General features: G+C 37.4%; 1 protein-coding gene across 1 annotated transcript in view; it reads right to left on the reverse strand.

The window, feature by feature from the left end:
- The window catches only part of LOC107038995 (histone-lysine N-methyltransferase PRDM16), a 35,116-nt gene that overhangs the window by 14,865 nt on the left and 4,434 nt on the right, over positions 1-15,817 (reverse strand). Inside the window, exon 2 of the mRNA XM_015258408.1 lies at positions 10,193-10,317. The gene's annotated coding sequence lies outside the window, so the exon portion shown is untranslated. The remainder of the gene's footprint in view (positions 1-10,192; positions 10,318-15,817) is intronic.

Consider the following 15,817-nt stretch of genomic DNA (forward strand, 5'->3'; position numbering starts at 1 on the left):
ATACGAACTCTTGGGAGAAATTGAGGTGTAGTGGTGAATAATGGGGACTGTGGGATTTTTTTAGCTGAAGTTGGAGTGTTTTTGGGGAATTTCGTGATTTGAGGGGAAATCAATGGAAATGGCCAATTTTAGTTGAATTATTCCGAGAAAATTAATGGAAGTTACGGGAATTCAGGTGAATATATTTTTGGAGGTTCAATGAATTGAAAATTCACCTGAATTTTGTACTGAATTTTGTTTTTAATGAAAATTCAAGTAAGAAGTTATGATTTTTTGAATGAAATTTCCGGAATTCTCTGAGAATTCATATAAATTAGAGAAATTCAAATTAAAATGTCCCTGAAGTTTCAGTTGATTGAAAAATTCCATAAGTTGCGGAATTCTCATCTTCTTGCATTCTTAAGAATTTTAAAGGGCTCAATCTTCAAATTTGAGTCAATTATTTGACTAAAATATTAATTAGTTAACTAAATTAATCCTTGAAAATGAAGAAAAAAAATGTCAAACAAAAATAATTCCCAAATTGATGAAAAAATTAATGAAAATTTTAAATTTCAATTCAATTATTCCTTGAAAATTCATGAAAATCGGGGAAATTCAAATTAAAATGCCCCTGAATTCTGAATTAATTAAAAATCTCAAGTAAGTTGAGGAATTCTCGTGTTCCTACTGCATTATTAAAATTTTCAAACCGCTCAATCTTCAAATTTGAGCGCATCCCCTAAAATATTAATTAATTAAGTAAATTAATTCTTGAAATAAAAAATATGTAAAATAAAAATAATCAATTACAAAAACAATCATCATCAAAACAATGATTATTGTTGTTCTGAATAAAATAAACAACCCCTACGGACGCACCTCGACGTTTAATTATTTATCAATGACTGGAATCAGCAGGTGGAGACATAACTTTTACCCAGCACTCACTGTCCAAAAAAAAAAAACACCATTCAGGTCAATTGCATAACGCCCGACCCATTTTTGCACCCCGTCAACACCCGAACGTACAAGTAGAATCTCACGATGCTCTTTGTCAAATTAATGAAGATCTACGGGGGGAAAATAGTCTCTTACACAATCTCTCTCCTCTCCGCTCCTCTCCTCTCTTCTCCCACTCCCCCTGGATCTTCCAGCATCGTTCGATACGTCAGTTGTCCGTGGACATCGACTTCCCGATCCTCTGTTCCAGATGAATAAGAAAGGAAACGGTGGCGATACGGTTCTCCCTTTTATTCCCCCCCACGGGCGACAATCGAGTTTCTCTTTCGTACGTCAAGATCCCACGTTTCATTCGTTACCTTGATATCGGGGAGAATGAGGAATAATAAAATTGTCAACTCGGGTCGTCGACTTCTAACAAAAATAGACATGAATAATGCATTTTGTGATCTATTTCTTTTCCCCGTCTTTCGCGGAATTATTTGAAGTTGAGGGGAAAATGGGGGGAAAGGATTTTTTTTTTTTTTGAATTAATTTCAGCGGAATTTTTCGGAAATGAACAATTGAAATTTCAAATGTCGCTGAAAAGTGAGTGAAGTTTCAGTTATTTGAAAGTTTAAGAATATATTCATCTGGATTTTTATAATTTCTGTCAATTTTCGTGGAATAATTGAACTAAAATTTACAGTTTCCATTTATCTAGAAAAAAAATTTAATTTTGAGTGACAAAATTCTTTGAAATTATAGTGGAAAAATAGAGTGATGAAAATTCAAAAGAAATGTACGGGAAATGAATGAATATTCGAAATAATAATTTTCATGGGAGAATTGAGATCACGTCTATTTTTGTTTTTTTCTCAGCTAAATAACAAGTGATTTTATATTTTATAAATAAATAATTGGAGTTGTTTATAAAATGGATTTTAAAATGAGGAATAATAAACTTGTCAACTCGGGTCGTCGACTTCTAACAAAAATAGACATGAATAATGCATTTTGTGATCTATTTCTTTTCCCCGTCTTTCGCGGAATTATTTGAAGTTGAGGGGAAAATGGGGGGAAAGGATTTTTTTTTTTTTTGGAATTAATTTCAGCGGAATTTTTCGGAAATGAACAATTGACATTTCAAATTTCACTGAAAATTGAGTGAAGTTTCAGTTATTTGAAAATTCAAGAATATATTCATCTGGATTTTTATAATTTCTGTCAATTTTCGTGGAATAATTGAACTAAAATTTACAGTTTCCATTTATCTAGAAAAAAAATTTAATTTTGAGTGACAAAATTCTTTGAAATTATAGTGGAAAAATAGAGTGATGAAAATTCAAAAGAAATGTACGGGAAATGAATGAATATTCGAAATAATAATTTTCATGGGAGAATTGAGATCACGTCTATTTTTGTTTTTTTCTCAGCTAAATAACAAGTGATTTTATATTTTATAAATAAATAATTGGAGTTGTTTATAAAATGGATTTTAAAATGAGGAATAATAAACTTGTCAACTCGGGTCGTCGACTTCTAACAAAAATAGACATGAATAATGCATTTTGTGATCTATTTCTTTTCCCCGTCTTTCGCGGAATTATTTGAAGTTGAGGGGAAAATGGGGGGAAAGGATTTTTTTTTTTTTTGGAATTAATTTCAGCGGAATTTTTCGGAAATGAACAATTGACATTTCAAATTTCACTGAAAATTGAGTGAAGTTTCAGTTATTTGAAAATTCAAGAATATATTCATCTGGATTTTTATAATTTCTGTCAATTTTCGTGGAATAATTGAACTAAAATTTACAGTTTCCATTTATCTAGAAAAAAAATTTAATTTTGAGTGACAAAATTCTTTGAAATTATAGTGGAAAAATAGGGTGATAAAAATTCAAATGGAATATACTGGAAATGAATGAATATTCGAAATAATAATTTTTCAGAATTGACCTGAAATTTCATCCAAAAATTACAAGTGATTTTATATTTTATAAATAAATAATTGAAGTTGTTTATAAAATGTCTTTTAACAAATCCAAAATTCCTAAAATTTTCAATTCCTCAAATCTAAATTGAAATCTTAATTTAAAAAAATTCTTTTTATTTCCAAAATTAAAAATTTTAGGAATAAAAAATACAATTCGTACCAGCGGAAGCAGATCACCTCTATTTTTAATTTTTCGTTGTCATTTCATTCGTCATTCGAATGAAGTCATCATTTTCCCCACAATTTTTAATAATTTTATCTCCACCCAAATTACCAATAAATAAATGTTCAAAAATGAGTATTTCCAATAAAAAAAAAATTAAAACCAAAAACCAAGAAGAAGGAGGTAACTATTGCGTCGACTAAAAAACGATGATTTCGTCGTACTGCGTGAATATTTCATGAGCCACAAGGGAAGCGCGCGAGCAAGACCGAGAAATCACAACGAGATCAGCGGTAAAATGTACCAACGCGCGAAGTAGCGAGGAAGAAAGAGGAAAAAAAATGACTTGAGAGAGTTTAAGGGGGGAATAAAAAGCATTGACGAAGGTTACTGCTGATGTTAAACATGAAAGATTATCCATGCAGATTCAGGCCACTGTTTATAACCCCGGGGCCGACAACCGCACGGAAAAATTCATGAAAATCAATTCAATTTTCAATGATTGTGTCGACAATTTATACGTCGATTCTGATTGATGAGGATATGTGTTACACCGTGAACTCATTTTTGTGGGTAAACAAAAATACTAGATCTCGAACATTGAATGGGAAACAATTGATCGTAAATTTCCGAAAAATCAATTTTTTTAAACAAAAAACATTTTTGTGAGGATTTTAAGAGAATGAATATTGCGAGTTATTTTATTGAGATGAGGACAGTTTACGTGATATAAAAAACAGATCCGTTTTGCCCCAACATCTTTCAAAAAATCTCTTAAAATGAGAGAGGGGTAAAATGGGCTGTTTTGATGAGGAAAAAGCGAATTTCAAAATTTTTGAGAGGAATATTTTTAATTTTTGTCTGATTTAGGACTGGGAGCTTACGAAATCCTCATGAATTAAGGATATTCAGGTGTGTTTTACAGTTTAGTACAGACGACACTATAGATTCAGCCAGAAGTGGTAAAACGGTTTAAGTCGACTCATCTCCCAGTTGAGTTTTTGAGGAATATTTCCGAATCTATGGGAGATACCGAAATTTTCGTAATTACATTTGTTGTAGCTCTCAATCAGCTCTACAAAAAAGGTTATAAGAAAAATTTTGCTATCTCCCTTAGATTCCGAGATATTCATTGAAATTAAAAAAATGATGTGATGATTGGTAATTTAAATTTCTCAATTATTGGTTGATAAAATAATTCGCAATTTGAGTATTTAAATCGACGGTTAATTTAATAATCAAAGAATTGGTGAGTAAAATTAACAATTAACTCATTCAAAATTTTACTTTAATTAAAAATTATGATTATGCCGAACAAACGATTTTCATTGTGAAAATTGATTGTTCATAAATTATTTATAAAAAATGCCGATAATTTTCAAAAATTGCTATTTTCAAATGCTTTCATCAATTTTTCTCCGAAAGTAAAATTTACATTTTTTTCAGATATTTAAAACGTTTTCTAACGGTTCAATATCGAGATTAAAATTCCGACCTGCAAAATTAAAATAATAAAATCATTGTAAAATGTCCGGAAATTGAGGGTCAAATGGGGCTCAAAAGAGAGGTCCGGAAAAAATAGCCAAAACACTTGGAGAAATCAATTTTAAACTCTTAGAGCGAAATACTTTCAATCCCGCCTAATTTAAAATTAGAACAAAGCGTCAGCCTCTCGAAAAATCGAGATAAGCATCACGAAATCGAGGTGAAATGAATCGAGATCATTGGACACTAACGGTACACACCGAATTCTATTGTCCAGCCGATCGGAGATACCTCTCACCTCCCAGTATTTTCAAATTCCCGTGATTTATATCCCACGTGCTCACAAAATACCCGTCAAACTCTCCTCTCGTCTTTCCCGGTGAATTCTTTCCTCCCACCGATGACAATTCATTTTTATTGCCACGTTTTACGCCAGCCGGGAGGGATCACAGAAGTCCTCCGCATCATTGTTAACTTATGCGCTTGAGAATTTCTCACGATTGTCCTCCTCATTCTTGTAATAGTCGGGTATTCAAAATAGCGCGTTTACTCGTCCTGTTGGCGCAATTTAGGAGAACAAAAACGTCGGACGAGAGTTGAAAAGTGGAAAGAGTTTTGTGAATGAATGACAAATTGAGGTATTAAATGGTGAATAGCGTTGGACTTTTAGGATATTTCAGAGGAAATTTCTGGGGTATTTCTTGGGAATTTTCATTAAGTGATCGTTTCATTGAAAATTTATAATTTAGTGAATAATTCTTGTGGAATTTTTCATTTTAGCTCATCTATTTCGTGAAAATTCATGGAAATCAGGAAAATTCAGATAAATATATTTCTGGAGTTTCAAATAATTAAAATTTCAAGTAAAAAGTTGAGAATTTTCGTCTGAAATCTCCAGAATTTTTAGAAAATTTTTATCAGGTGACAGTTCTACTAAAATTTCGTCTGAAAAAATTCACTGTTTGAAGGAAAAATCAACGCAAACTGTCATTTCCAGTTCAAGAAATCAGGAAAAAAGCAATAAATATATTCCCGCTCTCTGAATTTATTGAAATTTCAGCGTTATTTTGAATAAACCTCGCACATTTCGCTCGAAAATTCACAACTTGATGAAAAAAGTCGACACAAACGGTCAATTTTAGTTCAAATACCCCTTAAAACCCCGTGGAAATCCCATAAATTCACTTAAATCTGTAAATTCCATTAAATTTTCCATGAAATTTCATTAAATTTCCACTGAAATGAAAAATTTCCTCATTTTTCCTCGTTTTTCCCGAGAAATTTCAATTATCCCCAACTGTCAAAACTATTAACGAAATCCCTCTTGAAATTCCCTTCGAAAAAACTCCCACACTGTCAAAAATTTCTTGAAATTTCAGTCGCAGATTCATCTGAACTTTCAATGTTGAGTTTCAATTTAATTTCAAATGAAAATGTTCATAAAAATTCTCATTCATTCGAGAATTACTTGAATATTCAAGAAATTGACTGATTCTTCAGTGGAGAAATATACAAAAATTTCAAATAACTCCGGCGTTTTTAAACATGAAATATTTTCCATGAAATTTCAAGTGAAAAAGCTTGAATTATGGAAAAAATGTTTATGAAATTTCAAGTTTTAGGTAAAATTCATGAGTTTTCAGGGGGAGTGAGCTGTAAATTTCACGACTTGATTGAATTTCCAACGGAACATGAAAATCCAGAACCAAAATGACCTAAATTTTCAATTTTCCCCAGAATTTTCACGGAAAAATTTACCTGAAAAATCGAGTATTTTATTGATTTCCAGATCATTTGAACAGAAAATCAATGAAATATTTGATTTTTCAACGTCAGAATTTCCTGAAACTCCAGTGGAAATTAAACACGATAGAAAATTTCAGGATTTGTGCAACAACAATTCAAATATCTCTCCCAGGGGATGCCCCTGAATTTATGACCGAGGAAGTCTGCGCGGGAGTGTTCGGAGGCCTCACCGTCTGGATGCCAACCGGGTAAACACGCCGTCCGTGTGCTGCAAGGATGAACGTGGGCGACACGATTTTCCCTGCCCCAAAGGAATACATTGAGAAACCTCACGCGATTTCCCAATCGAAAACAAAAAATAAAAACTCCCCGATAACATCAAGACCGATCAAATCAAGCGATTCGAAATTAATCACCCGACCTAACTAGGCCGAATTCCCGCGATAACCTAATGAATTATAATCACAACGGGACAGGGGCATCAATCAGCGGTACCACGTCTCAATCCTCAAACCTCATGTTCCTCCACTTCATAAATATTCAGCGGGCCGTTGGCTCCCCGCGACGAAATAAAATCAACTGACGAAGTCATCTAATAAAATTTACCTTCTCCGTCATTCCATAACGGGCACCAGCTGCCGATTGATAAAGATCACTAACACCTTGTCTCGCTTCACCAGATAAACCAGAAACCAAAAACCAAAATATCCCAGTGCACAGTCAGTGATAAAGCACGTGTTATCTCCAAGCACTTCACTGTTCCTCAAAACACCGAGTAAAACCAGAATGTTTTCATGATTCAGACAGGCACTAGTCACCAACCTCACTCTGTCAATTACCAAAAAACTCAGTCTCAACGAGACCGAAATCACAATCCTCTTCGGTATCCCAGAGGTATCCACGTGTCGTCAGGACAGACGAGTCCTGACTGATGCCCCGTTCGCTGGCATTAGTCAACAAACGAAGCGCAAACCCCCCAAAAAAGCCTGGAAATCCCTGGCTGTTGCACGTTACACACTCGCCTCGACAACTGCTGAGCCAAAGTATGAGGAGACGGTGAAGGATTGAATGAAGGTGGTGGTTGTATCGAGGAGTAGGAATTGTAGTCTCGAAAGAATATCGCAAATGCGGGCAACTTGGGCGGGGATAGGTTGAGCCCGATGTTACGGGTGGGTTTTCAAAGTAGGTAGCCCCAGCCAGACTAAGACAATTCCCGGCTGAATGTTGTCTTATTTTTCGCCCACCCCACCCCGCCAGTTATTCCAGCGATTCTGGTGTACCGTTGTGGAATAACACCGATATACGTTGGTAAGGTAAGTACTCAACAACTAAGAGGTATATGTTGGATGGAGTAGCCAGCAGCCGAGGCACAAATCCCAAGCACCACGCCGGCACGCGACCTGTCCCTCCCTCTCCTTTGATGCCTCACCAGCTAGATCACCTCTTACCATCTCTCTTGGTCTCTTCAATTCTTCGTTGATACTTGCTTGGTGTGGTCCCTTCTATATTTTACCACTCCTGCTAACGCCCAGCCTCCCAACTCGTGAGCTTGTGCTCCCCCCCTCCCACAGATGAGTCCCCTCTCTGGTATCAAGCCTCCCACCGGTTTTCCTTTATTCTCACTCCACACACCCGATACAGCACACAGATGAGAGTTCTCATCGTGAACCTCCCAGATACACTAATTCACATTTGCAACTGTACCGGGACCCCACTCTTGCCTGAGTTGCTCTTCTATCGGCGAGTGGAGTGGAGACTGAAAGGAAAAAGGATTGGTAACTTTAGTCGTTGCAGGGCGTCACACCGAGAAGCATCACCAGTTCAGGGATTAATCCTTGAAATGGTTAGATGAATGTGGAGACGATTGAAGATTGAGATTTCGTTGACAATAAAGCTGAAGCTGGCGACAGATTCGCTGCCAATTTGGTCTCATGGCATGTCTCCGAATACCTTTGAAGGATTGACAAGAACATCGCATGTTGCTTTCCTGAAAACGTCAATTTGGTTTTTGATCTCCTGAGGATCAAGCTTCAACGCTTTTAGGTTACTCTCCTCTCAAAGGTTTAGTCACTTTAGACGAGTGCTGCTTTCCTGGAGACATAAATTAGGTTTTTGACTTCCTAAGGCTAACGTTTTTACACTCTTCTCTCGAAGGATTGGTAACTTTAGTCTTCGCAGGGCGTCACAGCGAGAAGCATCACAGCTTGAAGGATTAATCGTTGAAATGTTTAGATGAATGTGGAGACGATTGAGGATTGAGATTTCGCTGACAATGCAGCTGACTCTGGCGATAGGTTCACTGCCAATTTGGTCTTATGCTACGTCTCCAAATACCTTTGAAGAACGTACAAGAACATCGCATGTTGCTTTCCTGGAGACGTCAATTAGGTTTTTGACTTGCTAAGGATCAAGTTTTTACCCCGAGGATCAAGTTTTTACGCTCTTCTCTCAAAGGCTCTTCTCTCAAAGGAGTCACACCGAGAAGCATCATGAGTTTAGGGATTAATCCTTGAAAGGTTTAGATGAATGTGGAGACGACGAACATTGAGACTCCGTTGACGATGAAGCTGAATCCAACGATAGCTGCAATTTAGGGAGATCTAGGGGTGTACAGATAGTTTCAAGTCATGAGCTAATTTGGTCTCATGACATCATGAAACAACATCGCATATTGCTTTCCTACAGACCTCAATTAGGTTTTTGACTTCCTAAGGATCAAGTTTTAATGCTTTTAGGTTACTCTTCTCTCAAAGGATTGGCAACTTCAGTCGTTGCAGGGCGTCAATTTATAGGAACATCGAATCTTGCTTTGCTGAAGACATCAATTAGGCTTTTGACTTCCTCCTGATCAAGTTTTAGCGCTTTTAGGTAACTCTTCCCTCAAAGGATTCACGAGTTCAGGAATTAATCATTCTCTTAACACGTCTCCAAACACCTTTGAAGGTCTTACAAGAACATCGACTGCTGCTTGATATCGCGAATCACTTCCTGGAGACATCAATTAGGAAAATAATCGGCCTCGAACTCGTTTCGGTTTTCGACTTCCTGATGGTCAAGTTTCTACGCTTTTAGGTTGGTTTTTATTGGTCCGGGGAAGCTGAGGCCAATTAGGATGGTGATTTAGTTGGCTACGGCCTCCGGGAGCTTCCGGTTTTCTTGCCCATCGTGACATGATTTAAAGACATGGAAAGTTCATGCGAAACACGGGAGCTTGTCGAGGGTCAGTTGCATGGCATCTCGCGGGGTTTCGCGAAAAAAATTTATGCATGAGATTACTTCGTGTCCTCGAGAAATACTTCATTTGAACCAAATAATTTTAATTTTAACCATTAATTTTGATTTTCAAATTATTTGAGAACTATCAAATCCATTCAACTCAATTCTATTAATAGAATGAACTAATCATTTCAGTAATTGAAACATTTTCATACAAATAAATTGATAAATTGTTTAATTTGTAAAAATTGATGAAAATGTGAAAATTTCAAATGAAGTTTTATTCAATTGAAATTCAAATGCATCATTTCTCTGATTGCAAGACGATGAGGAACCGGTAATTTGTCCTCGGTGAAGTTTTGTCATTCTCTTGGAATATTAAACCACTCCGGTGTACCAGTTTTGAGTAATCGAGATTGTAAATTGAGGAGGTAAGTACACCAGATCTTCTGGGAGCTATATCGGATCAGTAGATATTCGTGCTCCATCGTTTTGATTCACCTCTATTCGCCTTCAACTGTTGCCTATCTTGCGCAATTTGTACGAGAGGAGATCTAGAGCGTCTTGACACAGTTATTACCCGATTCCTGGGCGTTTCGAGTGAGAGCGGAGGTGGAAAAAAAATATATATATACGGAATTGAAGATGACAAAAAAGTTGACTTACCGAAAGAACGATCGATGAGGAACCGTTTCTTCCAGTGTTTTTTCCGCCGCTTTTTTCCTCTCTGCGTGACATTTCGACATGCTCTCGATCCAGACCGCACGTGCAGGTGGACCATAAAAATGAGACTGCAACAAAAAAAAAAAATTGGAAAAAGTGGATCAGAGGGAAGACAAACGTTTATCTAATCAATGAGATGTTTATGCCTCCATTGTAGTCGCCACAATGTAATCTGAAGTGGATGCGGAAAAAATTGCATCAGCGTGCGACAATTCGACGAGAGGAGATTGTGGAAGGGAGTATTGTTGATCAATCGATATGTTATGAGATCGCACGCTCAGGGCTTTCTGGGGTGATGGCTGGGGCATCAGAAATTCAATGATTGAAGCGAAATTTGCAATTGAATTTTTTCCGTAATTTACGAATTAATCATCCTTTCTATGAAAAAAAGCATGGGCATCTCGAACGAGTGGGGAAAGTAAGGCTGTTTTCATGAGTGCAATCGCCTTGCGTCGAATTTTCATGAAGCCCGCCTGACAAACAGAAGAGAATTGAATGCCGTTCTATGAAACATGAATAAACGACAGCTGATGAACTGGGAGATATAATTCTCATCGGTCGTATTGATTTTCGCAATGAGAATGATTATTATTGATCAATTAAAAAAGAGAATATCGAATCTGTCATTAATTTTTCCGTGAAATTCTGAATTTTAAGTGACAAATTCCTTTGAAATTCCAGCGGAACTAGAATTCGCAATTGAAAAAATTTTCCGTAAATACCAATTAAAAATCGTGTCTAAAAAAAATGATTGTAATTATGGAATTGCAACATGAGCAAATCATTTATCAGAACATGAAACTTGAACACTCGCATTGCTTTTGAATTGAAAAAAGGAATATGAAAAACCTCAACGCCAGTCTTCAATAAAAAAATCCCAAAGCATGATTCCCCAATTTCCCAAGCAAATACTTCCCTGAAGTATCAGCAAGCCGAAGTACCAGCGAGTGACCCAAATATTCCCCGTCCAAATCGCCTCATTCGCGAGACGATTCGGCGAGGCCTCCCCTGACACCCGAGATTTACGTTTGTTGAATGTGGAATTGGCCAGCGGGACAACAAAGCAGTGTTTTTTAAAAGGAAGATTTAAAGCCATCTCGCGGCGAGATGCTGTCTGCGCCAAATATCCAAACTTCACAGAGTGGAAAAGGTTTCACCGGGTGAGGAAAGTCCCCCGACGATAAATCATTCCGCTCCATTGCCTAATTTATTGAGTAATTTTGTTTGTCCGAGGGCACAAAAGAAATTGAAAACACCAAGAGCGGTGAAATTGAATCATTCAGGCATTCTTTGATCATTAACAGAGCCGTTCACGACCTTTTGACTAAAACTGACTCAAGGCGTCGTCACGTGGGCTGTTTGAAATTTTCCACGGTAGCTTTATTAGGATTTACATCGTGCCTACACCCCGAGATCCTGGTTCGAGTGAATTTCAGAATAGTTACATATTCTCAAAACGTATTTTGTCGAGATAAAAAGTGTCCTCTTGCGAAAGCCACCGCGGGTTCCCTTGAATCCTTCAGTATTTTTCACGCGGATTAAAATGGGAGTATTCTCCACCACAAAAGGCATCTCACGTCGACCCAGTTATCCCCCAACAGTATCTCTATTAGGATTGCTGGTGCGCGCCCCCGACACCCGGCCATTGCAACTGAGTTTGATGGGCCAAGAGGCGTCACTTCCAGTATTTACGAACACGAGAGTCTTGCAAAAGTTTCTGGTGTTTTTGCTTCCGAAAGGAAGCATTGTAATCGCTCAATTTTAAGTTTAGCATTTTTTCTTTAATTTCACGCCAATAAATCGAATTGAATAATTTTTTTCAAATTTTTGTACTGTTGAGCCCTATCCATCGAAATTAATTCAAATGTCATCCATATATCATTTTTAATTCATACTGAAGGCCTAGGCGCTGACTAGGCCCCGACTAGGCTCTGACTAGGCGCTGACTAGGCGCTGACTAGGCCCAGCCTAGCCCCCTTATAAGGCTAAACCAACAATTTCACGCATACGTAACCACAAAATAGTGGAATAACATTAGATTCTCATCACGATTTGACCTTCAACCGCCAATTTTTTCGATAAAGACATCAGACTTCAGCAACAAAATTAGCAGAAGGCGAATTTTACCGGAGAATCGTAATCTTGACACCTCGAAGGCATCTTATCGAAACAATCAATTTATGTGTCTACATGAATTCCAACATCTCTTCAAACCGGAGATCGCGTCCTCAACGTGGGCGTACCATAATGACGAATCTGCACAACGAAACGCGTGGCTCACACGTGTCCTCTGAAGACTCTCGTGTCATTATAGGCCAACGAAAATACATTCTCAAATAAATAAATAAATGAATAAATAATTAAATAAATGAATGACAAGATTCTGAATATCTCTGAATTGTTTTTAAATATTGTAAAAATATTCTCCACAAAGTATTAAATTTTACACTTGAACGACCCCGGAAAACTCAACAACTTCCAGAATAATAACATAACGAAGACCCTTTCGGGATTGGTTAACAAACCGTTACATTACAAAGTGGGAGGAGCACAACCGGCACGTGAATATCCGCAAACATGCCATCCATGCATAATGCAGGCTAACCTACGTAACTGTCATCGACGATGCACATTGCCGTCATTCTCACTTGTATCAAAACACCCATGCATGAGGAGACAGTGAGCGTAGGGTATTCCAACGGACTCAAATCCTGGGGGTCGAATCCACTTATAATCGTCGAGGATGGGAGAAGAGAGAGGGAAGGACGTTGGGATTATTTGAATGTCACTTAACAATCGCCGGGAATTATTTGTCAACTTTATTCTGCGCGTGAGTGGTGACACAATGTGCATTATGTTGCGTCAATCATTGGGGGGCTCTCTCTCACGACCCGATGGGACTATATACCCATAAATTCACGATTATATCCTTGACTTTGATCATCACTGAATTGCCGTGATATGATTGAAGAAGAGAAATTGAGTGGATGAAGTGAGATGGAGCGTTTGAGTGGAATATTATGTGATGGGGGGGCTTCGCCCCCTGCGCGACAGTAAGGGGGGGCTGCGCCCCTCCCTCAGTTGCCGTCGCGACTGTGCGGGGGCGACCGCTTCATTTTTATATAAAAAGGATGTATGAAGAGATATAAACACATTTATTTTGAAAAATAATGACTCTAAAATAAAAAATTATAATAAATAACATTCATAAAAAACATGAAAATTCTTGAATTTTTACTCATGAATTTTCTTCTGCATCTATGTGTCGATGGAATGTGCAGAAGAAAACCGATGGGACTATAGACCCATAAATCCTCGATTATATCATTGACTTTGATCATCTCACTAATGGAATGATGAAAATATTCCATACTCATTACTGAATTTATGTAATAACATAATTGAAGAAGAGAAATTGAGTGGATGAAGTGAGATGGAGCGTTTGAATGGAATATTATGTCATGGGGGGGCTTCGCCCCCCGCGTGCTAGTAAGGGGGGCTCAGCCCCTCCCTCGCTAGCGGTCACGACTGTGCGGGTGCAACCGTTTCATTTTTATATAAAAAAACTATATGTAGAGATATGAAAACATTTATTTAAAAAATAATAATAACTCCATTCACTGTTGAAAATTTTTGTTTTTCGGTTCAATTACTCTACTAAAATTAATAGAGAACAGGAAAATTCTCGAATTTTCATTTATGAATTTTCTTTTGCATACATGCATCGACACAATATGCATTATATTACGTCAATCATTGTGGTTTTCTCTCACGACCCGATGTGACTCGATTATATCCTTGACTTTGATCATCTCACCAATGGAATGATGAAAATATTCCGTCCTCATTATGGAATTCCCGTGATAACATAATTGAAAAAGAGAAATTAAGTGAATGAAGTGAAATGATGCTTTTGAAGGTCACCGCTACGGTCTAATAGCCCACAAATGACAGATGGATTTTTAATGATCTATCGGTAGTCCATTATGGATAATGAAACAGTGAAAGATCGACTAATAATTGTGACGAAATAATTTCACCAATGATCATTGGAGATTTGTGTCGAGTCATCTGTTCTGATTTTATAAAAAGTGACATTGCCTAATTTAATAATCTTTTGTCACAATTTTTTTTTTCATCGCCGACAAATCGATAAAAAAAAATATATTGGGGTCGCGATCGGCAAAACATTAGCGCCAATCACTCAAGCGTAATGCTTAAGGATGACTAAACAAGAGAATCAAGTTGAAAACATTAGCGTTTGATGCTGGCATCTGGACAAGGTCTCGGTGCTGTATACGACTCCTAATGTCCGGGACAATGCTCGATCGCCTTGGCGATTTAAACGCACACAATGTGCGAGCGTTTATGTCGATCAACAAGTTGTACGTCAAACCTTTTAATGCTAATATTGCAGAAAAACGTGACGAGGCACTACCAGTTTTGTTGGTTACTTGATTAATTTACTTTTCTGGTGGGATTTTGTTGATGAGCATCTGTGGCCAGCTGGCGTCTCTGGTAATCCGGCGGTCTTTGTGGGGGTTTTAGTCAGCGATTTGGTATTTTAGCGATTGGCGAAATGAAAATGTCGGGGGTCATGACATCATTGACCAGTGGACAAAGCAATGAAGATGAATTAAGCCCTTGCGAACGTAATTTTAGGCTATGCCACTGGGTGCCCCGCCCCCTGCTCGCATCGCTCGCCAGCAACGGGGGAAGCTCCGCCCCTCGCTCGCTTCGCTCTCGCCTCTTTATAGATTTATTGTAAATTAGAATAATTCTCTATTGATTGTTAATTTTTTTAAAGGATTTTCATCATTGAAAATTCGAATTTCATGAAAAAAATAAATGGAAACTGTAAATTTCAGTATATTATGTTCCTTGGGGCTCCGCCCCCTGCTCGCTTCGCTCGCTAACGGGGGAAGCCCCGCCCCTCGCTCACTTCGCTCTCGGCTCTTCATTTTAAATTATAAAAACTCGCTATCAACTGTTAAATTTTTTTCAAAAATTTTCATCATTGAAAATTGTAAATTTTATTACAATTATTCCCCGAAAATTAACAAAAATCAGGAAAATTCAAGCCAATCAATGATTTCCATTGAATTTCCACTAAAATTTGAAATGTAATTGTTCCCCTCAATCCAATTCAAAATTCTAAATAAATAATCTATAAGATTTAATGTATTTCAAGCAGTATAATCCATCATGAAGTGATATCTGATTTAGTTCCCACAAAATAATCGATTGTCAGAAGCAATTTCTAATGCCTCATCGTCTGAAAAATGACAGCTCCATAATTTTCATCGATTCTTTCTTCCCAACGCAGGTGAATACATCGCCATACTCGGTTATAATGCCACCTGGACGGTGAATAAAAAAACCAACGACAGAATCCCAAAGTCGCACTTAATGTCAATGACGCTCATGTCGAATTATACGCAGGCAATTACCCGCGTAATAATTCCTTTTTCCATCGTTCTGGTAGCGTCTCAAGTGTGGTCGTGTCTCGTCATAGCCACTGTGACTCCTCAACATGTGGAAAATCAGGGGGAGGAGTGGGGGGGGGGG

Source organism: Diachasma alloeum, unplaced genomic scaffold, assembly GCF_001412515.2.
Source record: "Diachasma alloeum isolate Michigan unplaced genomic scaffold, Dall2.0 Dall_scaffold_00289, whole genome shotgun sequence".
Taxonomy (NCBI): Eukaryota; Metazoa; Arthropoda; class Insecta; order Hymenoptera; family Braconidae; genus Diachasma; species Diachasma alloeum.